Here is a 27,987-nt window from a genome sequence, read left to right as displayed (position 1 = left end):
TCCACAGTTCTTCACGCAGTGTGTCTAACACATCTAATCCATTGAATCCATTTGTCACCTCCACTGTGTAATCACAAGGGATTTGACATCCTTTGATGTAGGCTTCAGCTGTGTGACAACTGAGAACTTGAAAAGGCAGAGGAATGAGAGATCAAGTTGCCTGCATTCACTGGATCACAGAGAAAGCAAGGTATTTGAGAAAAACATCTACTTCAGCTTCGTTGCCTACACTAAAACCTTTGACTGTGTGGATCACATAATTCTGCAGAAAATTCTTAAAGAGATGGGAATACCAGACCACAGTAACTGTCTCCTGAGAAACCTGTGTGGGTTCAATAAGCAACAATTAGAACAGGGCAGGGATCAATGACTTGTTTAATATTTTGAAAGGAGTAGGTCAAGGATGTATCTTTTCACCCTGATTATTTAACTTTTATGCAGAGTATATCATGCAAAATGTTGGGCTGAATGAATCACAAGCTGGAATCAAGATTGACAAGAGAAATAACAACCTCAGATATGCAGGTGATGCCACTCTAAATGGCAGAAAGTGAAGAGGAACTAGAGAATCTCTCGATGTGGGTGAAATAGGAGAGTGACAATGCTGGCTTAAAACCCAGCCTTCAAAGAATGAAGATCATAGAATCCATCCCATCACTTCATGGCAAAGAGAAGGGGAAAATATGGAAGCTGTGACAGATTTTATTTTCTTGGGCTACAAAATCACTGTGGACAGTGACTGCAGCCATAAAATTAAAACAAGCTTGCTCCTTAGAAGGAAAGCTTTGACAAACCTAGCATGTATGTGTGTGTGCTCAGTCATGTCCAACTCCCTGCAACCCCATGGACTGTAGCCTGCCAGGCTCCTCTCTCCTAGACAGCTTAATGAAAAACAGAGACATCACTTTGCCAACAAAAGCCCACAAGTTCAAAGCTATCATTTTTCTAGTAATCACATATTGATGTGAGAGTTGGACCATAAAGCAGGCTGAGTGCTGAAAAATTGATACTTTGGAATTGTGGTGCTAGAGAAGACCTTTGAGAGTCTCTTGTACCGAAAAGAGATCAAACCAGTCAATCCTAAAGGAAATCAACCCTGAATATTCATTGGAAGGACTGATGCTGAAGTTGAAGCTCCAATACTTTGGCCACCTGATGAGAAAAGCCAACTAATTGGAAAAGACCCTGATGCTGGGAAAGACTGAAGGCAAAAGCAGAAGGGAGCGGAAGAGGATGAGATAGTTAGATAGCATCACCAACTCAATAGACATGAATCTGAGCAAACTCCAGGAGTTAGTGAAGGACAGGAAAACCTGGCAAGCTGCAGTCCAGGGGGTCAGAAGATTCGAATATGACTTAGTGACTGAACAACAACAACATAGTTAGGAGAAACAAACATATATCATGCCTACAGAAAAATTGATTTATCAGCCCATATTTAATAAGTAGATAAGTTGGTATAGCAGTCCACCTAGCTTCCATGCAAAAAAAAAAAAAAAAAATTCAAGGAGCAGAACAATGCTTGAAAGTAGTGCAAAGGGTTTAAGGTTCAAAACAGCAGAATTGTCTGCCCTTTACCAGGAAACTACTCCATCCTCTTCAACTTACTAAAGACATTTGATATTCACATTCTCATATGTTGTCCCAGAAATCAAGTTTAAACATTGGTTTAAGCATGTCAGTCACATTGTCTAATTGATGGAGGTTACAATTACCAAGAGGAAAAGGATGATCAATTAAATAAATACAATGCATTGTGACATTAGTTCAGTCACTCAGTTGTGTCTGACTCTTTGTGATCCCATGGACTGCAGCACACCAGGCTTCCCTGGCCCCCTGTCCAGCACCAACTCCCGGAACTTACTCAAACTCATGTCCATCGAGTCGGTGATGTCCTTCAACCATCTCATCCTCTGTCATCCCCTTCTCCTCCTGCCTTCAATCTTTCCCAGCATCAGTCTTTTCCAATTGTGATGTAGTTAAGCATAAAAAATAGTAAGGAAATTAATGGAGTACAAGAGAATTGGCTACATCAGAGCCTTTCCTCTAGTAGCCATTTGGACTGTATTCTTGAAATATTCATAGAAATTCACCAGGAACTGAGAGAGGGATGAATATGGGAAAATCTTTTAAGTAGACAGTCTTTTGCTATGTTTAGGAAAAGGTACTTGGAGTTTCAAAACAGATTTAAAGGGTGAAATTCAGTAGACATAATGAAATGAAGACTAATTAGTGCCATTATTTCATTACATTTGTTCCATTGTAGTTGACTAAATGTATGTGAATATTAAATTCATTAATATATGAATGTTCTTAGACCAGTGACTAGCACCCAGTGTTATATAAGTAATAATGCTATCATTATTATTCTTATGAGTAATAGATTTCTAGTTTTTGGTTCCTAATCTTAAAGAATAATCAAAGTGATTATTTTAAAAACTATTCAAATTTTAACATAACTAGTTCACATTGTCTTGTCTTCCTATTTTTTGAAAGCACTGAAGAATATAATATTTCTCCATAAAAAATCAAAAAATCTTCCCATTTATTTAAGTTCCTACTGCATAAATTCCATATAATGTTTTAACATTTCAGTTTTAAGTATGTTAAAACTGAATAAGCCATTTGAATATCATCTAGCAGTGACTATTGGATCAGTTTCAAAATTCTGTTTGAATGCCACATGGAGAAGGGTAGTGAGAACAGATATTAAATATTCAATTAAAAAGATTATGGAAGATAACCCTAATAAAGATGACAAAAGTATGATCAACACTCTCCCAGGAGATGCCTTTGAATTCCCTGCATTACTGCAGTCTACAGAAGAAAATGTCACTATTTTATTCTGAGTTTCATGTCATGCACAAATGTACATAATTTCCAGTTACATTAGCATAGGTTAAAAGGCAGTTTGATCACATGCTGCAAAGTTGCTTAAAGAAACTTAAATCAGATTCCTAAGGAACTGAGCCTGTGGATTTTTTTTTTTTTAATCTTAACCTCTTGTCAGCATGTTTTTACAGGAATTTTCCCAGGCCATTAGTTTTATGGGTCATTGCCAAGTAGCATATTCCATCTTTTTACCATCTGGGACTTTCTGAAGACAAGACAAGTGCAGGCTTACAGTATGAATTTGAATTCACATATATAATTCATGGTGCCTGAGAAGACTCTTGAGAGTCCCTTAGACTGCAAGGTGATCAAACCAGTCAATCCCAAAGGAAATCAACCCAGAATACTCTTTGGAAGGATTGATGCTGAAGCTGAAGCTCCGATAAATTAGCCACCTGATGTGAAGAGCTGTAAAAGACCCTTATGCTAGGAAAGATTGAAGGCAAAAGGAGAAGGGGGTGGCCCAGGATGAGATGCTTAAATAGCATCACCAACTCAAAGGACATGAATCTGAGCAAACTTTGGGAGATTGTGGAGGACAGAGGAGACAGGTGTGCTGCAGTCCACAGGGTTGCAAAGAGTTGGACATGACTTAGTGACTGAACAACAACAATAACGACAACATAATTCATATACTCAAATGAGGGATCACGCTTTGAGAATTCCTGGGATGATTTTCCACAGTATTTGACATTCTGGAAAGAGCTCCTTCTTCATTTAAGATCAGTAATATTCCAGCAATCTCAGACTCCCAGAATTTTCTGGCTAAGCCTTCTATCAATTTCAAACCTACCATGAGGTATTTTAAATGGCATTTACTGTTCGCTTCTCCCTCAGTGCTTACACATTGCATTTGCCGACTAAGATGACAAAGCAGAAACAGAAAGACAAAATAAAATTCTTACCAAATGCTTTATTTTCTCAATTTCTCTCTGTTTCTCATTATCTGGCTCTTTCAGTCTTACTCCTGGTTTCTACTCCTTATCCATACTCTTCATATCCTTGTCTACTTTGACCTTCCAGAAGCCAATTTTCTTCTGAGATATCTAAATCCACCCAAATTCATTGCTTTTTATATTACAGAGACTACCCACTCACTGATTTCAATGAAATAATGGAATTTAGTTTTAGTTCCTGTTGGTCAATATTTTCTCTAATTATCTATCCTGAGGTCTATAACTCTTTATTGGTACTTATAGACTCTTCAGAAATCTTCTCTCTCGAATTGAGCTTCATTTCTTTTTATTTATTTCTGGCTGTGCTGGGTCTTCATTACTGTGCAAGGGCTTCCTCTAATGGTGAGTGGGGGCTACTCTTTAATTGAGATGGTGGGTTTCTCAATTGCAGTGGCTTCTCTTATTGCAGAGCAGGAGGTCCAAGGTGCATGGGCTTCAGTAGTTGTGGCTCCTGGGCTCTAGAGCACAGGCCCAATTGTTGTGGTGCATGGCCTTAGCTGCTCTGCGGCATGTGAGATCTTCCTGGATCAGGGATCGAACCTGTGTTTCCTGCACTGGCAGGCAGATTCTTCACCACTGACCCACCAGGGGAGCTCTAAGTTGCTTTTAGATATTAGAAAATAATAGACAAAAATATCTTGCCAGACAGGTGGTTGAAAAAACACTGATAAATTAGTTGATCAACATTACTATAGCTCAAAATTTTTAAAAATATCTTTTGGATGAAAATCCTCATAAGTGACACATACACATTGCTCCCTGAGGAGAAATTAAGATTCTAACGCAAAAGAAAAGCAAAGAAAATAAGATAATTATTACAAAAAAGGCTTAGTTGTTTTGAAAATGTTGTCTCCTTGAAAAATATGGTTCAGTTCAGTTCAGTCTCTCAGTCGTGTCTGACTTATTGTGACCCCATGGACTGCAGCACGCTAGGCCTCCCTGTCCATTAGCATCTCTCAGAGTTTACCCAAACTCATGTCCGTTGAGTTGGTGATGCCATCCAGCCATCTCATCCTCTGTTGACCCCTTCTCCTCCCGCTTTCAATCTTTCCCAGCATCAGGATCTTTTCAAATGAGCTAGCTCTTTGCATCAGGAGTCCAAAGTATCGGAGTTTCAGCTTCAGCATCAGTTCTTCCAATGAACACCCAGGGCTGATCTCCTTTAGGATGGGCTGGTTGGATCTCCTTGCAGTCCAAGGGACTCTCAAGAGTCTTCTCTAACACCACAGTTCAAAAGCATCAATTCTTTGGCTCTCAGCTTTCTTTATAGTCCAGCTCTCACATCCTTACATAACTACTGGAAAAACTATAGCTTTGACTAGATGGACATTTGTTGGCAAAGTAATGTCTCTGCTTTTTAATATGCTGTCTAGGTTGGTCATAACTTTCCTTCCAAGGAGTAAGTGTCTTTTAATTTCATGGCTGCAATCACCATCTGCCGTGATTTTGGAGCCCAATAAAATAAAGTCTCTCACTGTTTCCATTGCTTCCCCATCTATTTGCCGTGAAGTGATGGGATCAGATGCCGTGATCTTAGTTTTCTGAATGTTGAGTTTTAAGCCAACTTTTTCACTCTCCTCTTTCACTTTCATCAAGAGGCTTTGTAGTTCCTCTTCACTTCCTGCCATAAGGGTGGTGTCATCTGCATATCTGAGGTTATTGATATTTCTCCTGGCAATCTTGATTCCAGCTTGCGCTTCATCCAGCCCAGCGTTTCTCATGATGTACTTTCTAAAATACACATTGGAAACATGGTGTACTATATAATAGACAACCTTAGTTTGCCGTAAAGTATAAAACTGGGATTTCATAATTATTTCTTTCAATTATAAAAGCAAAAGAGTTCATGAATCATTTAATGTCACAGAATTAGAAACTAGGCAGTGTTCCATGCCTCAAATCCTTTTAAAAATCTTTATTCTTTATTGTTCTCTGACAACAAACATTGTAGGCAGTGACCATGATCTGAACCCCACAAGATGGCAATAAATATTCAAAATCCTTTGTATCTGTTATTTTGCAATAAGCCTGAATCATAGTGAGTCTCAGATGACTCCATTTCTCTCTCATCAGAAAGGTTATCTTCCAAACAACTTAAGCATGACTCTGTATGACACTCTTTTGCTCAGAATATCATGAACTGTCTATAGAAGCAACCAAGAAATCATACCCATTTTTCCCCCATAAATGGAAATTCAGAAATTTTGCCAGTGTAAACATTTTCCTTCTTTTTTTATAATAAGGTAAACCTTGTCTTTTGATAATCAGTCTTAAGAACTCTAAAGATCCTAAGTATATCTTAGGACATATATTATATATACAGTTGTAGATTGAACTGCTTTATAAAGTTACAGGAACCATTACTAACTTAAGACAATTATGTCCAAGTTTTCCTCTATTTTCCTGCATTTCTAGCAGAATTTTTATCTTTCCATTGAAGCACTGCATTACTGATGATTATATAAATTATGAAAACAGCAAAATCTCCTGTTAATGGAACACTGTAATTAATAGGGACTTAAACATCAAGGTTTTACTCTGATAACAACACCATTGCTATAATAAGAAATAAAAAAATAACAACATTTATTGTGGTATATTTGCTTTTCCAAATATGTTGTCACTATTCATAATTTATGAGCCAAGTAAAGTTACAATTTAGCACTAAACTAACTCTAAATGCTATGTGTGTGTACAACTCAGTCATGTCTGACCCTTTGCAATCTCATGGAAGCCTACCAGGTTCCTCTGTCTATAGGATTTTTCCAGGCAAGAATACTGGAGTGGGTTGCCGTGTTCTTTTCCAGAGGATTTTCCCAATCCATGGATCAAATTGTATCTCTTACATCTCCTGCTTTGGCAGGTGGGATCTTAACCACTGGCACCCCCTGGGAAGCAACTTTAAAGGCTACAAATATTTTATATACTCATAAAATGAGAAGACCAACTGACATATTCCTAAGATCGTAAAAAAGCTGCTGAGATACACTGAATATGAATTTTTCATTAGGAAAGGAGAGTGAATTCATGATTAAACTCTCTTTTCCAAAATCTAAATTGATTTTGACAAAAAAAGACATAAAAGTTAAATATTTCTCTCTAGTATGATCCTTTCCTACATTATTAAGGTATTAAAAATAGTTGTGCTTATTATAAATAATACTGGAAGCCCAAACACAATAATTATCAGTAGGTAAAAATTGCAGTCTACATTTCTTTAACCAAATGAGACAGAAGACAATAATTCCATAATAATTTATATATATTATTTGAAGTATTTCATATTCTGCATAATATAATAATGGTGATTATTTTCCTTCTACCTAAAACAATCTAATGTTCAATAAGGAGTCCTTATATACCAGTGAGAATGAATTTTTAATCACAGCAGTGTTAGAAATGCAAGAGATCTTAAACACTATTTTATCTGAACACTTCATTTTACTCCTTAGAAAGCTGAGATCAAGTGGCTTTGTCCAAGTGAAAACAGTGTTCAAATAAGCCCTTGAGGACTTCGTCTTCGTGAGATCAACTTAAAAGAGATAGCACTGATGCAATCTGGGTCATAGCTCATATCCTCTGAAATTCTTTCAAAAGAGAAGAATTTGGGATGAAGATGCAGAGGAAAAAAAAAGTACAAGTAATTGGTCATCAAAAACTATGAGTTTCAGTTTAGTAATTGATCTCATATCATAGTCCATGTATAGCTCATAGACTTTAAAATTCTTTCAGAAGAGAACAGTTTGGGATGACAATACAGGGGAACTTAACAAAAGAAAACAGTATAAGCAATTGGTCATCAAAAACTATAATTTTCAATGTAGCAATTGATCCCCTATCATAGTCCATGTATAACTCATATTTTCTGAAATTCTTTCCAAAGAGAAGAGTTTGGGATGAGAATGCAGGGGAATTTACAAAAAGAAAAACAGTACAACCAATTGTGCATCAAAAGCTATGCATTTCAATTCAGCAATTGCTCTCATTTCATAGTCCATGCATCAGTCGGGGGTTCCATCTTCTACCACAGAAAGTCTCTCTCCCTTTCTCTTTCTGTATATTTATAGGGCAGTTATTGCCAAAACTTTTTAAATTTATTTTTTTAACTCTCTCTGGGCTATTCTTTTCCTGGTCCTTTTACTAGAGATATCAGACTTTTCTTGAAGGTTTTTTTTTTTTTGTACATGCCTATTGATGGGCCTAGGTGGCAAGTTTCTTCAGGACCCTGTCCAGAATAGATAGTAAAGCCAAAACTAACTGGGTTTTGATTTTCAAGTTGTTAGGTAGTTAGAATAGAAAAAAGGAGTCCAAATGGCTGTGGCTAAAAGACAAAGAAATGGAAAAGCCTGTGAAAATGGAACAAAAAACAACAGAAAAAATCCACTGACTGACTAGAGTGAGAACTTCAGGCGAAACAAACACACCCCCTTCTTGGCCAGCCCAATTTGCATAGGGCAGACTCAAGGGGGAGAGGGGATAAATGCACAAAAGGAGGAAGCCAAGACTGATGAGGCCCTCTCCTTTTGGGTTGGCCCACCCTCAAGCCTCGAAGGTATACTATACTTTGCTTGCAAAATAAAACTGAACTGTAACCGAGCTGTAACACTGGTCCACTGTTTCAAATCTTTGCTGTGGCGAGATAGAACTGAGGAAATTACATACTCCCTTAACATATCAATGAGGGTCTTGGTGGGCTACCTTATTTTTGCCACACTTTAGAGTCTTCCTATGTTTGTTTGATTATGTTCAAGATTTTTATGTGAAATGGGGAGGACCTAGGAGGAAAAGGACTACTGTATCATATGAGAACAGGGAATTAAAGATGACCTTTAAGTCTTATTGGTGTAAAAGGGCACCTAGTGAAGGTGCATAAGGAGTGATGTACTCTGAGAAGAATCTGTCCTTTCCTGTGAGTTTCCTGTATGGAAAGGCATTCCAAATATGAACAAAGGCTGGAAGGATTAAAAATGCAGAACTAAGGAATGATGAGTAGTGTGGGGAAATCTGTAGCATGTATTGCAGGAATCCACCCATATCCACCCATAGACCTGCATCAATATGCAGGTCTACATACCGATGCCAGCAAAGGGAACTTCTGGAGATTTAATGCTGGAAGCAACTGTTAGCCAATGATGTCATTTATTGTTGTTTAATTGCTAATTCAGGACAATTCTTTTGCTACCCCATGGGCTGTAGCTGGCTAGGCTCTGCTGTCCATGGGATTTTCCAGGCAAGAATACTAGAGGGGGTTGCCATTTCATTCTCCAGGGGATCTTCCTAACCCAGGAATCAAACCTGGGTCCCCTGCATTGAGGCAAATTGTTTTTACCACTGAGTCACCTGGGGAGCCCAATGATGTAGTAGCAAATGACCTTAGCTTCTTCAGTCACAGTTGGGATAACTGATGCAAGTTGTTTGCAGTGTTCTAAAACTACTGTTTTAAATAGTTTTAAATAGTTCTAAAACTATTGGAGAAGGCAATGGCAACCCACTCCAGTACTCTTGCCTGGAAAATCCCATGGATGGAGGAGCCTGGTGGGCTGCAGTCCATGGGGTCACAAAGAGTCAGACACGACTGAGCGACTTCACTTTCACTCTTCACTTTCATGCATTGGAGAAGGAAATGGCAACCCACTCCAGTGTTCTTGCCTGGAGAATCCCAGGGATGGTGGAGCCTCGTGGGCTGCCGTCTATGGGGTCGCACAGAGTCGGACACAACTGAAGTGACTTAGCAGCAAAACTACTGAAGTACTGAACTCATTTCCCACAGTATACAATGATTATTTGATTTAAAAACTTAAATATCACCCAATTCCACTCCCAGTGTCACTTTGAATTCTAGAAGATTTGCAAATATATGCCATAACTCCATGATGCCAGAAAAGCTCTATCTGCAAAACTTTTCACAGTGAAATCCAATACTAGAATATCCATTAATCTCTTGCTCCACACACAGGAAATAATGACATGTATGAAAATCTTAAGTTTCACTACATATTTTACTTTACTGGGGAGCTACAAAGGCATAACTGAGAATCCTAGGCTTGAATCTTATAATTAGTTGCTTTTGTTACAAAAGTTAAAGGATATTCAACTGATAGTAAGGTCATTTAGTACATTTCTGTATATTTCTACCCAGAGTAAATTAAGTAACTCAGATCACCACTGTTTTATTAAAATGGACCTGGGGTTTCCCTCTTTTCAAACATAAATACCAAATACTTAAAATGGTCTATGATGTAAGATTCCTGTAATGTAAGCCCCATGTTTATTGTTTGAATCAGAATTTAAATATTCTGTGGACCTTAATCCTTGAATGAATCTTTTACAATGTGATGTATAAAACTAAAAGATGATTTAAAGATAAGCTGTATCACTTCAGGATCCCATGATAATGTGCACACTAGTGTATCATTGTGAGATTCAGCTTCTTTTTTTTTTTTAACTTTATTCAGTAAACTTTATTGGCAAAGCAATTTTTTTGTTTGTTTCTAACTGAGGTATAATTGACATATAATGTCATACTAGTTGCAGGTGTTCAACATAATAATTCAATAGCTGTATATATTGTGACATGATCCTCACAATGTAGCTGTCACCATCCATAGTAACAGTTTTTTTTCTTGGGATAAGAGTTTTGAAGATCTACTCTCTTAGCAACTTTCGAATATGCAATTCAATTTTATTAACTATAGCCACCATCTCAGCTTCTTCATCTTTAAAGCAAGAATGGTAAGCTTTTCCTGCCTGCCTCAGAGAAGACGTATGAAGAGTAAATGAGATAGTTTATACGAGCATATTTTCTAGAGAACTCATTTATAAGAATTCATTCTTATAATCATCAATATTAAAATCACAATTAAGATGATATTCTCAAAGGTCAGCTAGAATATTTAAGTTATCCCTCAGGCTCACTGCTTTCTATCTCAATTCAATCACAACTTGTCAAAATGTTACTCAGAGACTTCCAAAAAGCTTTATTTGTGAAACTGTTAGTTAGATTACTCTAACATACAAATCTAGAGTCCAAATGATTTCATAGATTCATGAGCTCTGATACCTTGATGTGGAATTCACTGAGGCAATAAAAACTGTCAAATAAACTTATATTTTATTTGTGTTCTTTATTGTCTAGGATACCAAGGAGCCTTATGGATTTACAGTTTCATTTGTAATTTCAGAAAGATGTTATGCTTTAGGACATTTATATCTCTGGCCTTAGTCACAGCTGTGTTATCTCATGTAAAACCCATGAGAGCATTTTATGATGGGTTAATCATTCAGGATGAGATGGCTGGATGGCATCATGGGCTGGATGGCATCACGGAGTAAACTCCGGGAGCTGGTGATGGACAGGGAGGGAGGCGTGGCGTGCTGCGATTCATGGGGTCACAAAGAGTCGGACACGACTGAGCGACTGAGCTGAACTGAATCATTCAGGAGGATTAAAAAAAAAAAAAAAGACTTCTTGTATTCCCAAGTTATCGGGGTTCATTAGAAAGAACAAAGATTTGGGAATCAGACTGTCAGATTGAAATGCATCTTCTGAGTGTTATGACTTCTGTGACCTTTGGTCACAAAACGTTCAAACTCCCTAAAATTCATTATTATTGCTTATAAAAATGAGATGATATAAACATGGTTGTAACTTACCTGGTAGTGCTGTGGTTTGTAGTACCTAAAGCACCATTAAATTACATGCTCTAGTTATTTCTTGAGTATGATTAAAATCTTTATATATTTCTTAATAATCATGTGGACCATATCATTTGAATGAGCTGAAATTATGTATAAAATGTAAACACTGTAAATGTACCTAGTTAGTTCATACAATGGCAAGTACTTACTGCTTATTTTTTCTATCAGAATTCCATGTCAAAACTTTTGTACATAATACTATTCTCTTTTTTCAAATAAGAAAACTAAAAATCAGAGATTAAGACATCTGCCTATGTGGTCCCTCTGAATGTACAAAATATTCATTTATATCTGGAAATATAAATACTTAGTATATTACATTCATCAAAATTATTTTGGAAATCTCTAAGAATTCTGATTACCTGCTTTTAACCAGACTTTCTCACATTTTCTTAATGATAATCAAACCTTCTATGATGGAAGAAACCTCAGAAACATACAATAAAAGACATTTAGGGGAAAAGGCATATTCTGTTATTTAGAACAAGTCTATAGTTTCAGTAGAGTGTGTTTCTAACTGAAAAAATCTTCTCCCTTCAAAGAGGAAAAACATGTTTTCTGCAAGCTAGAGATTCCACAATCCAAAGTGTTAAAAGCAACTTTTGTATCACCTGTCAAATTTAGAACTGATGACATGGAGACCCAGATTTCAGCTTTCTGCCCACCTCAACACAATGGGAATCTGGATTCTTGTGATCTTCTTGGTGCTATGATTCCCTTTAAAGTCCCATGATGACTGTGAAATTACAGAGATTCTGGTAAAGAAAGTGCAGTCACTGAATTACATAATGCAAAGTCTTCTACTGCAACTGTGTTTATATTTGTCCTATATTCCTTCAATATATTTTTTAAGTTTTGAAGAGTTTGTTCTAACCACATGCCTATAAGAAAGTTGTAAATATTAACAAACTCAATACACAGCAAGGATCAACTTCATGTAATGTAATAATTTTCATGTTTTCCACTGAAAAACTTGTATTGGCATAGGACAGTTAATACATAACTCCCCTGAGATTGAGTGCCTTAGCTCAAAGCAAACCAGAGATAAGAACAAACATTCTTTGAAGTTTCTTTTTTCATATTAAAAATTCACATTATTTTTTGCATTCTGTTCCATAGTATATCTTTGCTTATTTTAATATGAAAGTAATGTATTTTTCTAAAGTTCTTCAAAGTTGATGCTCCAAGATTTACAATGTTTTGAGTCAGTATAGTATATAGATTCTGCAATAAGACTGCCATTACTATGCATGCTAACTGTTGACTTTGGGCAAATGGCTTAAACTTCTCAGCCTTAGCTTTCTCACCAGTTCAGTTCAGTCAGTCAGTCATGCTCTACTCCTTGTAACCCCAAGGACTGCAGCACACCAGGTTTCCCTGTCCATCACCAACACCCGTAGTTTGCTCAAACTCATGTCCATCGAGTCAGTGATGCCATTCAACCATCTCAGCCTCTATCTTCTCCTTCTAATTCTTCCATCAATATTTCCCAGCATCAGGGTCTTTTCCAGTGAGTCAGCTCTTCACAACAGGTGGCCAAAGTATTGTGGCTTCAGCTTCAGCATCAGTCCTTCCAATGAATATTCAGGACTGATTTCCTTTGGGAAGGACTGGTTGGATCTCTTTGCTGTCCAAGGGACTCTCAAGAGTCTTCTCCCCACACCACAGTTCAAGCACACCAACCCTTCAGTGCTCAGCTTTCTTATGATTCAACTCTCACATCCATACATGATTACTGGAAAAAAACATAGCTTTGACTAGACAGATCTTTGTTGGCAAAGTAATGTCTCTGTTTTTTAATAAACTGTTTAGGTTTGTCATAGCTTTTCTTCAAAGGAGAAAGTGTCTATTTGTTGCCAAATTCAGACTAAATTGAGGAAAGTAGGGAAAAACACTAGACCATTCAGGTATGGCCTAAATCAAATCCCTTATGATTATGCAGTAAGAGTGATGAGAAGATTAAAGGGATTATATGAAAGACAGAGAGCCTGAAGAATTATGGATGGAGGGTTCATGACATTGTACAGGAGGCAGTGATCAAGACCATTCCCATGAAAAAGAAATGCATAAAGGCAAAATGGTTGTCTGAGGAGGCCTTACAAATAGCTGAGAAAAGAAGAGAAGCTAAAGGCAAGGGAGAAAAGCAAAGATATACCCATTTGAATGCAAAGTTCCAAAGAATACCAAGGAGAGATAAGAAAGCCTTCCTCAGTGATCAATGAAAAGACATAGAAGGAAACAATAGAATGGGAAAGACTAGAGATCTCTTCAAGAAAATCAGAGATACCAGGGGAACATTTCATGCAAAGATGGGCACAATAAAGAACAGAAATGGTACGGACTTAACAGAAGCAGAAAATATTAAGAAAAGGTGGCAAGAATACACAGAGGAACTATACAAATAAAAGATCTTCATGACCCAGATAACCATGATGGTGTGATCACTCACTTAGAGCCAGACATCATGGAGTATGAGGTCAAGTGGGCCTTAGGAAGGATCACTACTAACAAACTAGTGGAGGTGATGGAATTCCAGTTGAGCTGTTTCAAATCCTGAAAGATGATGCTGTGAAAGTGCTGCACTCAATATGCCAGCAAATTTGGAAAACTCAGCACTGGCCACAAGACTGGAAAAGGGCAGTGTTCATTTCAATCCTAAAGAAAGGCAATGCCAAAGAATGTTCAAAGTACCACACTATGCACTCATCTCACACACTAGCAAAGTAATTCTCAAGGTCCTCCAAGTCAGGTTTCAACAATATATGATCTGGGAACTTGCAGATGTTCAAGCTGGATTTAGAAAAGGCAGGAGAACCAGAGACCAAATTGCCAACATCTGTTGGATCATCAAAAAAGCAACAGAGTTCCAGAAAGTCATCCACTTCTGCTTTATTGACTAAACCAAAGCCTTGACTGTGTGGATCACAACAAACTGTGGAAAATTCTTCATGAGATGGGAATACCAGACCACCTGACCTGCCTTCTGAGAAATCTGTATGCAGGTCAAGAAGCAAGAGTTAGAACTGGGCATGGAAAAACAGACTGGTTCCAAATGAGGAAAGGAGTACGTCAAGGCTGTAATATTGTCATCCTCTTATTTAACTTATTTGCAGAATACGTCATGAGAAATGCTGAGCTGGATGAAGCACAAGCTGGCATCCAGATTGCTGGGAGAAATATCAATAAACTCAGATATGCAGATGACACCACCCTGATGGCAGAAAGCAAAGGGGAACTAAAGAGCCTCTTGATGAAAGTGAAAGAGGAGAGTAAAAATGTTGGCTTAAAGCTCAGCATTCAGAAAACTGAGATCATGGCATCCAGTACCATCACTTCATGGCAAATAGATGGATGAACCATGGAAACAGTGAGAGACTTTAATTTTTTTTGGACTACAAAATCACTGCAGATAGTTACTGCAACTTTGAAATTAAAAGATGCTTCTCATCTGTAAAATGAAAACTATGAAACCTATTGTGATAAACATGATAATCACTGTTTTGTTTTCCATGTTGCTGTCACTCTTCTATAGCCTCAAGTGTTGCATGTACCAAAATCTGAGAAAGACAGGTGGTATAAGAATTATAGTACATGAAATGATAAGAACACTTATCACAGAGTGATGTGAAATATTATATACATATAGATATTCAAATACTATACTTGAATCCCTGTTTCAAGCCAAGTAAAGGAATTTACTAATGAACACAGCCATCTTAATTCAATGACCATTATCATAGACAATAGCCAAGAACATGGTGAATGTCTATGATAGAGAACCTCTATTTTTCAACTTTGCCTTCATTTTTTGGACACCCATGCTGAATTCTTTAGAAAGATAAAGGGAAAATTTATCTCATGAAATTTGAGTGAATGTTTTCAGTATTCAGTTCTCAAAAAAAATCTCAGTTTTTTTTTTTTTTTAAAAGATACCCTTTCCAAAGATAATAGGATGGACATAGCTGTTTAATCTGCAGTTCATTTCAGTTTTATGATACTTTGACCTTATGTGAAGTTTGACTAACTGCCTGGAATTATATAGATGTCATACATGATCCTGAGTGGAATGAGCATGATTAATAGTGTGATTCAAGGTATCTTTTCCATTGTGATTGTTTAGTCACTAAATCATGTCTGATTATTTTGAGACCCCATGGACTATAGCCTGTCAGTTTCCTCTGTCCATGTGATTTCCCAGGCTGGGAATGGAGTGGTTTGTCATTTTCTTTTCCAGGGGATCTTCCAGACCCAGAGATTGAGCCTGTGTCTCCTGCATTTGCAGACAGATTTTTTACGCCTGGGCCACCAGGAAAACCCATCTTTTTCCATTCAGTTCAGTTCAGTTGCTCAGTCAAGTCTGACCCTTTGTGACCACCAGTCTGCAGCATGCCAGGCTTCCCTGTCCATCACCAACTCCTGGAGCTTGCTCAAACTCATGTCCATTGAGTCGGTGATGCCATCCAACCATCTCATCCTCTGTTGTCCCCTTCTTCTCCTGCCTTCAATCTTTCTCAGCATCAGGGTCTTTTCAAATGACTCAGTTCTTCCCATCAGGTGGCCAAAGTATTGGAGTCTCAGCTTCATCATCAGTCCTTCCAATGAATATTCAGGACTGATTCCCTTTAAGATTGACTGGTTTGATCTTCTTGCAGTCCAAGGGTCTCTGAAAAGCCCATTCTAACACCATGGTTCAATAGCATCAATTCTTCAGTGCTCAGCTTTCTTTATGGTCCAACTCTAGCATTCCATACATCGCTACTGGAAAAAAAGCACAGCTTTGACTATACAGACTTTTGTCAGCAAAGTTATGTCTCTGTTTTTTAATATGCTGTCTAGTTTGGTCATTGCTTTTCTTCCAAGGAGAGAGCCTCTTGTAATTTTATGACTGCAGTCAACATGCAGTGATTTTGGAGCCCCCCCCCAAAAAAAAAAATAAAGTCTGTCCCTGTTTCCACTGTTTCCCCATCTATTTGCCATGAAGTGATGGTACGGGATGCCATGATCCTAGTTTTTTGAATGTTGAGTTTTAAGCCAGCTGTTTCACTCTCCTCTTTCATTTTCATCAAGAGACTCTTTAGTTCTTTGCTATCTGCCATAACTGTGGTGCCATCTGCATATCTGAGGTTATTGATATTTCTCCTGGCAATCTTGATTCCAGATTGTGCTTTATCCAGTCCAGCATTTCTCATGATATACTCTGCATGTAAGTTAAATAAGCAGCGTGACAACATGCAGCCTTGACGTACTCCTTCCCCATATGGAACCAGTCCACTATTCTATGTTTGCTTCTAACTGTTGCTTCTTGACCTGCATACAGATTTCTCGGGAGGCAGGTAAGGTGGTCTGGTATTCCCTGCTCTGGAAGAATTTTCTGCAGTTTGTTGTGATTCACACAGTCAAAGGCTTTGGTGCAGTCAATAAAGCAGAGGTAGATGTTTTTTCATTAACACCAAGTAATTTATCATATTAGTATAAAACAAACACTGATAGATCCAATGTTTGGTTTAGAAAAGAAAGCAAGTTCTGGACCACAGTCTGTTTCTCTACCCTGGATTTTTTTTTTTTCCTTCTTGATAAAGAACTAAACTTAAAATAAGCAGAGTTAAGGAAATAATATGTTATAATATAAATTAATGAAACAGGAAACATGAAAACAGCAAAGAAAAAACCTGGTTGTTTGAAATAATCAAATAGTTATGGAAATATTAGCCTCAGATTCACCAAATGCGAAGAGAAAAGACTCAAGATACTGGAATGAAAGGAACAATGAAATGAATAATGGTCAAGAAAACAGTTGTAAAAGTAGGTACTGAATCAGATTATTCTTTCAAGGCAAAGATGAGGACACAAGCATCGGTAGAATGGGGAACACAGACATAATAAAGTATTGCCAGCATATGATGATCCACTTAATAAACCTTTTACCTTGGAAATTTAGAAGGTATGCCATTTGAAGGGAATGTATAGTGTGGTGCAATGTATCAGGCATTTTGGAAATATGTGGGGGTTTATAGCCATAAGGATATTGCCAGGCTAATTTGAGGCTATATATGAAGAGAACAGACAAAAAAGTTAATTGTCATTTGAAGGCTCACTCAGAAAAATCAAAAGACCTTGCTAGTAGCAGACACATAAGTCTTAGTTCCTGGAAGAGAAAGACACAGAAAATCAAGGACCAATCCCAAAACTTAATTGTCAGGGCAGTTAAGCTCCAAGGTATGTTAAATCTTAAAGCAACAGAAATGTGCTGTATTGAGGTAAAAAATCTGGATTAGAGAAGAAGAGGAATCTGACAAAGAGGATGAAGATATATGAACTGATGTACCTTAGAATCCTTGAGCTGCAGAAATTACCAGCTCATCCCTACAAAATGCTGACATTCCTCCTTGCTTAGAGATAAAGCACACAAAACACGCTCCATCCATCTCAAGTTCTTTCCTCAGCATGCCTCCTGGAAAAAAGGCTTGTGACGAAGGCTAAGTCAAGATATAACCTAGTTGAAGATATGCTGAACCTACTAAGAGAACGAATAGCTATACCTCAACAAAAGAGGTGCAAGATCTAGCTAGCATATAATGGGCAGAGCTGGGGGAGTATGTATGGAGTTGACAGTGCTTGATAAGGTCAGTTGGAAATAAAATTTTATAAGGAGGAGCTTACTGATTTGTGAGTATTCTTCTGGGCTACAGGAATTCATACTCCAGCAAGCAACCTAGGTGATGGTGGGGACTTAGTAGTAGGATGTCTTTTAAAAGCATGAAAAAAGAGATAGTCCATGTTACTTTGGAGGACCAAATGAAAGAAGGAATGATTAAAAGGCTCAGAACAGTGCATATTATGTAAGACAAGAAAAGGAAACATGTTTATTTTCTATAGGAAGGCACAGAATATGAACCATAAAGGATTTACAGTTGCTAGGGGCACCAGATCACTCATATCAGTGGCGCTTTTATGTGCACCAGGGCTAACAGTGCTAGAGGCTCTTAGGAAACTCACAGAGAGCAATGACAATGAAAAGATATTAACACAAGAGTCCTGGTGGTAAGACTGTGCTTGGTGGTAAGTAGCTGTATACCATTTATTATAATAAATGGCAAGGTGGCAACCAGGCAAGTCTGCCCTATAGAAAACATGCTGTTTAATAGAACATAATATCCCTCGGGGCAGAAGAGATGAGCAAACAACAATGATACTTCTTAATTTAGGCCATGAAAAGAAATCAAGAACAGGTAATCAAGAGTTTGTTAACAGTTACCCCTAAAAAAAAAAAAAGAAAAGAAAAGAAAAAGAAAAGAAAAAAGCCATGTTTCCATGACAGACTTCTGGAAGGACGTGATTTTTAGAGCCAGAAACCCATGAACTAAGAATAGGTGGATATCCTAGAAAAAGACACCTATTACACCTCAGTAAGTACACAAATCATAATTCTTATAGTCTTATGACAAAAGGACAGATTACCATTTCTTTAGGTAACCATGCACTGGAAAAAAGAAACATTTCAAGAACTATGGTACTCAGATTCCAAGTTGATGCTGACACCAGTACCACCATTAGTTATGGCACTATATTCTGAGATTTCTGACTTGACTCCTAAGGAGAGTTTCTGCTACTGCTCTTATCCCCAAAATCCATTTTTCAGACATCAGATTTTTCCTTTAATGTGAATCAGATTGTGTTATTCTTCTGCTTAAAACCACCCAAGACCTTTACTTTTCTTAAGTCTATGTCCAAAGCTCTTAATTCTTTCTTAAAGATCTGACTGCCCAATTGGCATTGTACTTTTTTTCAAGTTGAGGAATTTACTTCAGCATTTCTTTTGGTTAGGAGTGGTTGTGATGAATTCTCTTAGCTTTCATTTATCTAAAGATGTTATTTGCTTTACATTCATTCATAAACAATATATTTTTGTAGATACAGAATTAGAATTCTGTGTTGATTATTTTTTTAATTCATGCCCTATAAAGATATTAATTCACCATATTATAGAGCCCATATTTTGCAGTGAGAAATCAGCATTCATTCTAATTATTTCCAAATTTCCCCAACCCATGTAATTTGTTGTTCTTACTTTCACTGCTTGCCGCATTTTCTATTAGTCTTGGGTTTTCAGCTGTTTCACCATGATGTCCCTAGAAATATTTCTTATCTACTTGAGGTTAATTGAAGTTTTTAAATCTTTAGAATTATATATTTCAAAAAATGGTAAAATGTTGATAGCTATTTCTTAAAATATATTTTTTTCAACCCAGTACCTTCCTCTGTTCCTTAAAGGCGATGTTAAAACTTTTGATGTTATCTCAAATTTCCCTGAAGCTCTGTATATTTTATTTTCAATCTTAGTCTTTTCTTTTTCAGAATAGAAAAGTTCCCTTTATCTGTTTTCAGAATTACTAATTCTTTTCTCATCTCTGTTCTGTTGTTAAGTTTAAGGAATTTAAATTTTCAGATATTGTTGTTTTTAGTTCTAAAATTTATTTTTGGCTCTTTTAAAAATAGATTTATCTGTCAAGATTTCATATATAGTCATTAATGATTACCATATTTTCCATTCCTTCATTGAATATAATTATAATAGATACTTGGTATTATTTTTTACTCAATTAAATGTTTGACTCAAATCAGCATTGGTCTGTATTGATTTTTATTTTCTTTTGAGAATGGGTCCTGTTATCCTAATTCTTCTTTTATTGAATAATTTTGGATTTTCTCCCAGATGCTTTCTATATTATATTCTGAGTGTCTGGATTCTATTTAACTCCTCTGAAGAATGTTGTTTTTTGTTTCTTTGCTTTCAAGTTTTACATTGATTGGACGCAAACTGTAAAGTCTGTCTCTCCGGTAACTTCAAATTTTGACTCTGTTCTTTTATTCTTCACTGGGATACCTTGACTGTAACCTGAGCATGTGTACTTGAGGGATCTGCCAGATATTTAGGCATAGTTTACACACAAAATTCATGATGACCCATCTTCCTTGCGTTCTGGTTCTCTGGTATCTGAAGTACTGTCTTAAATTTTTAGTTGCTATAGCTCCCTCAGTCTCTAGCTTCTGATTTTCTAAGGCCAGAAAGATGGCAGATTTTCAACTAGAGTTTTAGTCACTCTGTATGTGCGGAATATGTCCTGTCCTCAGGCCAGAGGGCTTCCCTGGTGGTTTAGTCGGTCAAGAATCTGCCTGCAGTGTGGAAGGTGAGGGTTTCATCCCTGGGGTGGGAGGATCCTCTGGAGGAGGGCATGGCAGCCCACTCCAGTGTTCTTGCCTGGAGAATCCCCACGGACAGAGGAGCCCGGTGGGTTACAGTCAACGGGGTTGCGAAGAGTCGGACATGAATGAGCAACTACGCATACATCACGCCCACCTGGGGCTATTCCCTCTTCTAAGTCTTGACATCCTTCCAGGATTTGCGTGCATTTCTGCAACACTGAGTGCCTTCAGATAGTTGTGCATTTTGTTTTTTAGTATTTTGTACAGAGTTTGGGGTTGTTCTAGTTATAAGAGAGTCAATCCGATATGAACTTATTTTATCACAGAAGGTTGCACTCTCAACCACTACAATTCAATTAAAATCCAAATACCTTTTAATGACGTTTGACTCCCAGATCTGTCTCCTACCTACCTCCCATACCACATCTTGTTTCATCTTCCTTTTTGTTGGAAACTTACCAACTACACCGGTAATGTTTCACCGTTAGCATTACAAGCTAGTTCCTCTTTAAGGTCTTTTTTCTTGCTTTTTTATGCCTGCGATTTCTGATCTTAACTTTTCACGCACATAACTGTTCATGTTCATTAAATTATCCTTTTATATGTCACTTTTCTGAAAAGACTTATGTGATTATGATCATTCAATCTCAAGAAGGATTTTGTCAAAATCACTCTGTTTCTGTCACATTGTTTCATTTTTCTCTTAAATATCACTATTTGAAATTATTTAATAAGTTTATCCATATTTTATAACATTCCTTCCCCATCTATAATTTAAGCCAGCAAACAGCATTTCAACTGTTTTGCTTACTGGATTGCCATAGCAGAAAACAGTGTTTTGACATGTAGAAGGTATTTGATAGATAATTTATAAGTTTGGTGAAGCATTAGGTAAATAAAAGCATTTTAAAGAAAGTTATATTGAATAAATATGATTTAGTCTACTAAAACTTTAGTACATGTAAATGTATATACATTATTTCTCTGAAATTTTGCTTGGATCTGCTTGCATAGAACTATTTAATGTCTTCTAATAAACTTTATACATCTTTCTCTTTCCTTAAGACCCAGTATGAGTTGTTAAGTCCCATTTCAATTAATTTAACTAAGAAACAAAAAAGGAAAGGAAGAGTAGTTCTACTGGTATCAAAGACCAAGCTGGGGGAATTTAATCATATCTGAACAAACGGCACTCTTAAACCCCAAGTGGGTATAGGAATCATGTGATACTTACCAGATAGAACCTCAGTAGAAAAACACTCTGCATAATATATTCTAGATGATAATTTATGATTTTAATTGCATAATCATTGTGCTTCTTTTAGCCTGCAGAGATAGGCAAAATGTCCTGGATTTCTTTTATGACCAGTGATTATTTTGTACAGGAAATTTGGTGATTACTTTGAAATTCAGCAGTGGGTGACAAACCTCATTTCATTTCTTTCCTCTCTTTCCATCTTATTTACTAGTTTACATATAAATGGCCTTGTGTCAGGCAAATTCTTACTTGAATCTGAATTGTGCTGACACCAGAAATATTTGCAACTGTTTCTTGACATGTCATCAAACGTCTTGTCAATTTGTACCTTCCAAATTTATACACATATAGACATTTCAAATGCTGTCCTCATCTCAAGCAAGATGCCAAAATTACTCTATGAAAAGGGTTTGTCAACAAGATCTATGTGAAGGTCTAAAACTGTTTAAAACAAACAAACAAAAAATAACCTGCAAGCTTTTTCTCTGTTTAGTAATTTCCATTTCCTTATACACTAATCTTATAAACATTACTCTAAGAGGAATTATGCTTAGATTTAAAATAAATTATTTAACTTTTATAAAACATAGGAAAATCTTCCTTATTTAGAACTGATATTCTTCTTAAAATTTAGAGAGGAAAAAAATCAATCTGGGTATTTAAACTGTAGGTAATAATTTATTACCCATTTTCTTAATTGGCATTCCACATAATTAAGATCTTCTCATAGCCTGGCATACTGTTCAACAAAAGATTTTTTTCTCTGTCTTTCAAAGAGATGGTACATGAATGCTAAATGGCCTATTTCTATCTTTATCTTTTCAATAGTATATCTTTAGTTAAGTATATAAATATTAATTTCAGGTATCTGTGAAACAATGAAAGGAACTTGTTAAAGTTGGTTATTAACAGTCATTCTCCTTTAAATAAATTCACTAAATAAAATTCCAGTTTTATACAAGAGATGTTTTTATATTTGCTAATATTTTTTAGAGAATATTTGTATGCATGTTCATCAGTGACATTGGCCTATAATTTTTTCTTTTAAGTGGTATCTTCATCTGGCTTTGGTATCAAGATGATGCTAGCCTTGTACTGAATACCAGTAATATGAATTTGGGAGCATTTCTTCCTCTGCAAGCTTTTTGGAATAGTTTGAGAAGGGTAGGTGATACTCTAAATGTTTAATAGAGTTCACTTGCAAAGTCATCTCGACTTGAACTTTTGATTATCAGGAGTCTTTTTATTTAAATTACCAATTTAATATCATTACTGTCAGTTTGGTCTGTGCATATTTTCTCTTTCTTCCTTCTTCAATCTTGAGAGATTCTACACTTCCAGGAATTTTTCCATTTTTTTATAGGTAATCTGTTTCACTGGCTGACCTGCATGGGTTTGCTGGTAGATGTGGCTGGTCCCCAGTCTAGTTGACAGCCAGGTCCTGCATGGCCCTGTGACTTGGCATGTGTGAGATTTTATATGTGTCCTGTAAGAAAGAAGTCTCTATTTCCTACAGCCCTCTGGTTCTTCTGAAAGTCCCTTTGGCCTGCAGCCACATTTTCGGTGGGCTCATCTTCCCAGTGCATTACCCCTGGGCTGGGGAGGCCAATGCAGGGCTCAGAGACCTTCTTCTTGGGGGAGAACGTCTGTAATTGTAATTATCCTCTCATATGTGGGTCTTCCACTAGAGGTATGGGTATTGACTGTACTGGGTCTCCACCCTTCCTACCCACTTTGCCGTGGTTCTTCCTTTATATCTTTAATTGCATGAGATCTTTTCTGCTAACCTTCAGGTCTTTCTCATCCTTAGTTGCTCTGTAAATAGTAATTTTGGTGTGCCCCAAGAGGAGGTGAACCCAAAGGCTTTCTACTCTGCCATAGTGTTCACTCCTCTCATTAGACATAATTCTTGTGGAAACTTTAAAGATTATTAAATGATGCTGTAATACATTCTATAATCTCACTTATTCTTCAATTGCCCTAATTTTAATATTTAGACTGAAAAAGAGGCAAATAATTCCAGTCTTATAAATCACTTTTCTTCAGTGCACTGTCACTTTTCTATTGGTACTATTGTACAACATTTAATTAAGATGATATGTGTAAGTTATGTGCATCTGAAAGAGAATGGTAAAAAAAAACAAATTGTAATTTTGGATAATTAATTAACTACATATCTTATATGAGTGTTGATGTTATTTTTTCAAGAAATTGCCTGTTCTAGAACTATATTTTTAGAACTAAAATAAGCAGATAATTAAATGCATTTAAATTAGCTTAGGAAATGCTAACATGTCTCCCAGTCAAAAAATGGCAAACTGGGTACATAATACAATCACTCATTTGAGAGTCCCATTCAAATGACAACAAACAAAATAAACAAACATAGATTCGCTGATTTTAACCTTAGAATAAAATCCTAACAACAAAGTAATAATGTCAGGAATAGTATCAGGGTTGTCCTCTGGGTGTTTGAATCTCAGACAAGTTACTTTTTTGGTAGGTACAATGTCTATAGGACTTCCCTGGTGGCTTAGCAGGTCAAGAATTCTCCTGCAATGCAGGAATTCAGGAATCCAGGAGATGAAGTTTCGATCCTTAGGTTGCATGGCAACCCACTCCAGTATTCTTGCTTGGAGAATCCCATGAGCAGAGGAGCCTGGTAGGCTATAGTCCATAGGAACCCACAGAGTTGGACATGACTGAAGCGACTAAGCATGCATGCATATGTCGTATCTATATAAATAGTTTGATTTGACAATGTATTATTAAACTCATTGACTTATGTGAGATATATTGGTTTTCCAATAAACAGTTACAACAATCAATAGAGAAGAGGCACTAGCTTATGTGTTCATTGTTCAATCACATGAAGATTCTCCATAGTGTCCAGGTACCATATCTTTCTGCTTATGTCCAGGAACCCATTTTTTCATGTCCATTTTGCTGAATGAACTGTTGCTGGGTAACTCCATATCTTCCAATACTTAGTGTGGTGGGTTAAGTAAAACCAGCCCAAATTCATATATTAAGGACCTAACCACTAGTGCCTCAGAATATAATTTATTTGTCAGTAGGGCTGTTGCAGATGTAATGAGTTAAGATGAGGTCATATTGGAGTAGGGTGGATCCCTAAAGCAACATTACTGGTATCCTTATTGAAAGGGGAAATTTAGACAGAGAAACATGAGGGAGGGCACCGTGTAAAGTTTGGACTTACCCTGCCACAGGTCATGGAACTATAAGAACCTAGGAGAATGACCTGGAAGAGATTTTTCCCTGACACCTTGAGAGTATTTCTTAGCAGAGTATGTCTCTGCTAATACCTTGACCTTGGACTTCTGGCCTCCTGAACTGTAAGAGAATAAATTTTTGTTGTTTAAGCCATTTAGCATGTGAAACTTTGCTATGGCAGCCCTAGAACACTAATATATATGAAAAGAAGGTAGCCACATGGTATTACCTGCAATAGCGTTACTCTTCAGAGATAATGTTTATGATAGCAATGAAGGTCTTCAGCTTCTGCTGCTCTCTAATTCATTGATTTAATGCTTTTTACATCACTCCTTATGATGCTGCATCATTCTTCATGCCACTGGTAAATACTGGTTTTCCAGTGCTTCACACAAAGATTGTTGATGTGCTTTGCAGATAATGACCATGAATGACAGCCCTGGTCTGCTATGCAGGAAAATGTGAGCAATAATAGTTCATTTTCTATTCATATTGAGTTTCTGTTCAGAATTTTATAGGGTAAAAATTCCTAGATCTTTGTGAAGTCTTTAGGCCATTATCACTACATTATTGACTGCGGTCTGTTTCACTGTTGATTGCACACCTGCCTTCCATGAATCATTACTGGTGGAGCAGGGGAGGTCACTTAAGAATGTATGAAGTAATTGATGAAGAAGAGTGGTTCTGTTGGCCAAAGTTTTATTTGTCTTTCCCTTCCAATGCATGGATTAAGATTCCTCCAGAAGGGCAAAACATTTCCACGTATGTCAGAGGCAGGAGAAGACATTAATCAGAGTAGTCCATTGGCCCTTCAGAGCAAAGGCCTTGAAAGTTCCTTTGAAAATAAAGGAGAGGCTATCCTTGGATGACTGCCTGACATGTGACATGAAGCTTTTGTGTTAATCCCTTAGTTGTGTCCAACAATTTGCTACCCCATGGACTATAGTCTGCCAGTCTCCTCTTTCCATGGAATTCTCCAAACAAGAATACTGGAGTGGGTAGCCATTCCTTTCTGCAAGGATCTTCCTGACCCAGGGATCAAACATAGGTCTTCTGAATTGCAGGAGGATTTTTTACTGTCTAAGCCAGCAAGGAAACCCTATGTGGCGCATACATGGGCTAAAAGATGACTATTCCACCACCAAGGTGGTGGTGGGAACATGAATGGATGAAAACCCAGATATAGGCTAGAGAAATCAGTGATGTACCATGGATATCACAAAGCCCTGATCCTTTCTTTTGTCTAGTGTGAGCAACAGTCATCTAAAATCAGCATGTTGGGATCACTCTGGACCCTGATCTGTCTCACAAAAGAAAGGCAACTCAGTGGGAATGATTCACTCACCAAGCTACTTTCTTAGAATATGGTCAACTACCAGGTCTCTGGACTGCCTTGGTGCCTCAGATTGATCCCATATAGTAGATGCAAATGTAAAGTAAAGTTTCCCAATGGATGCAAACAGTGACCTAAGACAAAGGCCTTGTCCTGGATGTCAGACGCCTATCTTTAACTCTTCCTGTCTGGCTGGTGTCTACCGATAGAGAAGGACTTCAAAAATTTTAGAGAATGCATCTGAGCCATGTGTAGAACTTGGATCAAGTGCCCCAAATTACGCTGGTGTAAGTGTGGTATTGCTATGAAGTCCAACAGTGTTCTTCCACTTAAATATGGTAGTACATACATCTACATTTGCCAATTGTTGTATCTGGCAATAAATAAAAAAGAAATAATTAAAAAATATCTTAAAAGTGTTGAAAAATGTAATGTGTGCTATCAATGGTCCATAATTCTTAAAAGAGGAAGCAAGCAAATAAAATCCAATAGATGGAGAACTTATATATTCTAAGCATGGATTTTCCTAGGGTAATTCTCGGTTAACTGTGATCTACAAAAAACAGACCTGGTGAGCAATTACTAAGATGGTTTTTTAATAATACTTGTATAAGTAGATAGTTAACATTGTTCTTTTCTCAGGGAAAACAGAATAGCTGACAGGAGTGGCTTGTGTTTTCGGGCTAAAGCTTAAGAATTGGTATCTAAAAAGGGGAGTAATGTGTTTAGGTATCGATCCTGAAAAAGGTGCCAGGGTTGGATGGAATAACAAAATAAAGGTGGAGGCACTAGTATTTTCCCTATTATAAGATAAACACCTGCCATATTTTGGCAATTGCTGCCAATTGTGGTGATTCCTTATAGAAAGTCCCATAGAAACTCTTTCCTCCTAATGAAAGTAATAGCTAGTATTTCTGTCTAAGGCTAGTATTAATTGAAAAAATAGTCTATGTAACTGTGAGATAACCCCATTTCAACTCTTTATACTAAAAATAGAGTTCATGTGTTATAAATAAGAATGCTTAACTAAAGATTTTAGAAATTTGAGGGCAATGAATGGCATGAAATAATGGATTAATATAAAATGCAAACTGAAGCATAAGCAAAATAGATAGGCAAACAAAACAGTAAACAGGGCTAATTCAGGAAACCAAATATATACTTTGAAAAATTCAAGATTGCATGCTCTGCTATGACCAGAATTTTATGTTTTATATTTGGGCTTTTATTATGATTTCATGAGAATCAATCGATCTGTGCTACCTATTCCCATATTTAAAAACCACTAAATTAGACAATCTGAAAGATCTCATTTGGGCTTCCCAGGTGGTGCTAGTGGTAAAGAACCTAATCGCCAATGCAGGAGACATAAGAGACATGGGTTCAATCCCTGGATTGGGAAGATTCCCTGT

This window comes from Odocoileus virginianus, chromosome 10 (genome assembly GCF_023699985.2).
Source record: "Odocoileus virginianus isolate 20LAN1187 ecotype Illinois chromosome 10, Ovbor_1.2, whole genome shotgun sequence".
Taxonomy (NCBI): Eukaryota; Metazoa; Chordata; class Mammalia; order Artiodactyla; family Cervidae; genus Odocoileus; species Odocoileus virginianus.
The sequence above is the reverse complement of the archived record's forward strand: the minus strand, read 5'-3'. Positions refer to the sequence as shown.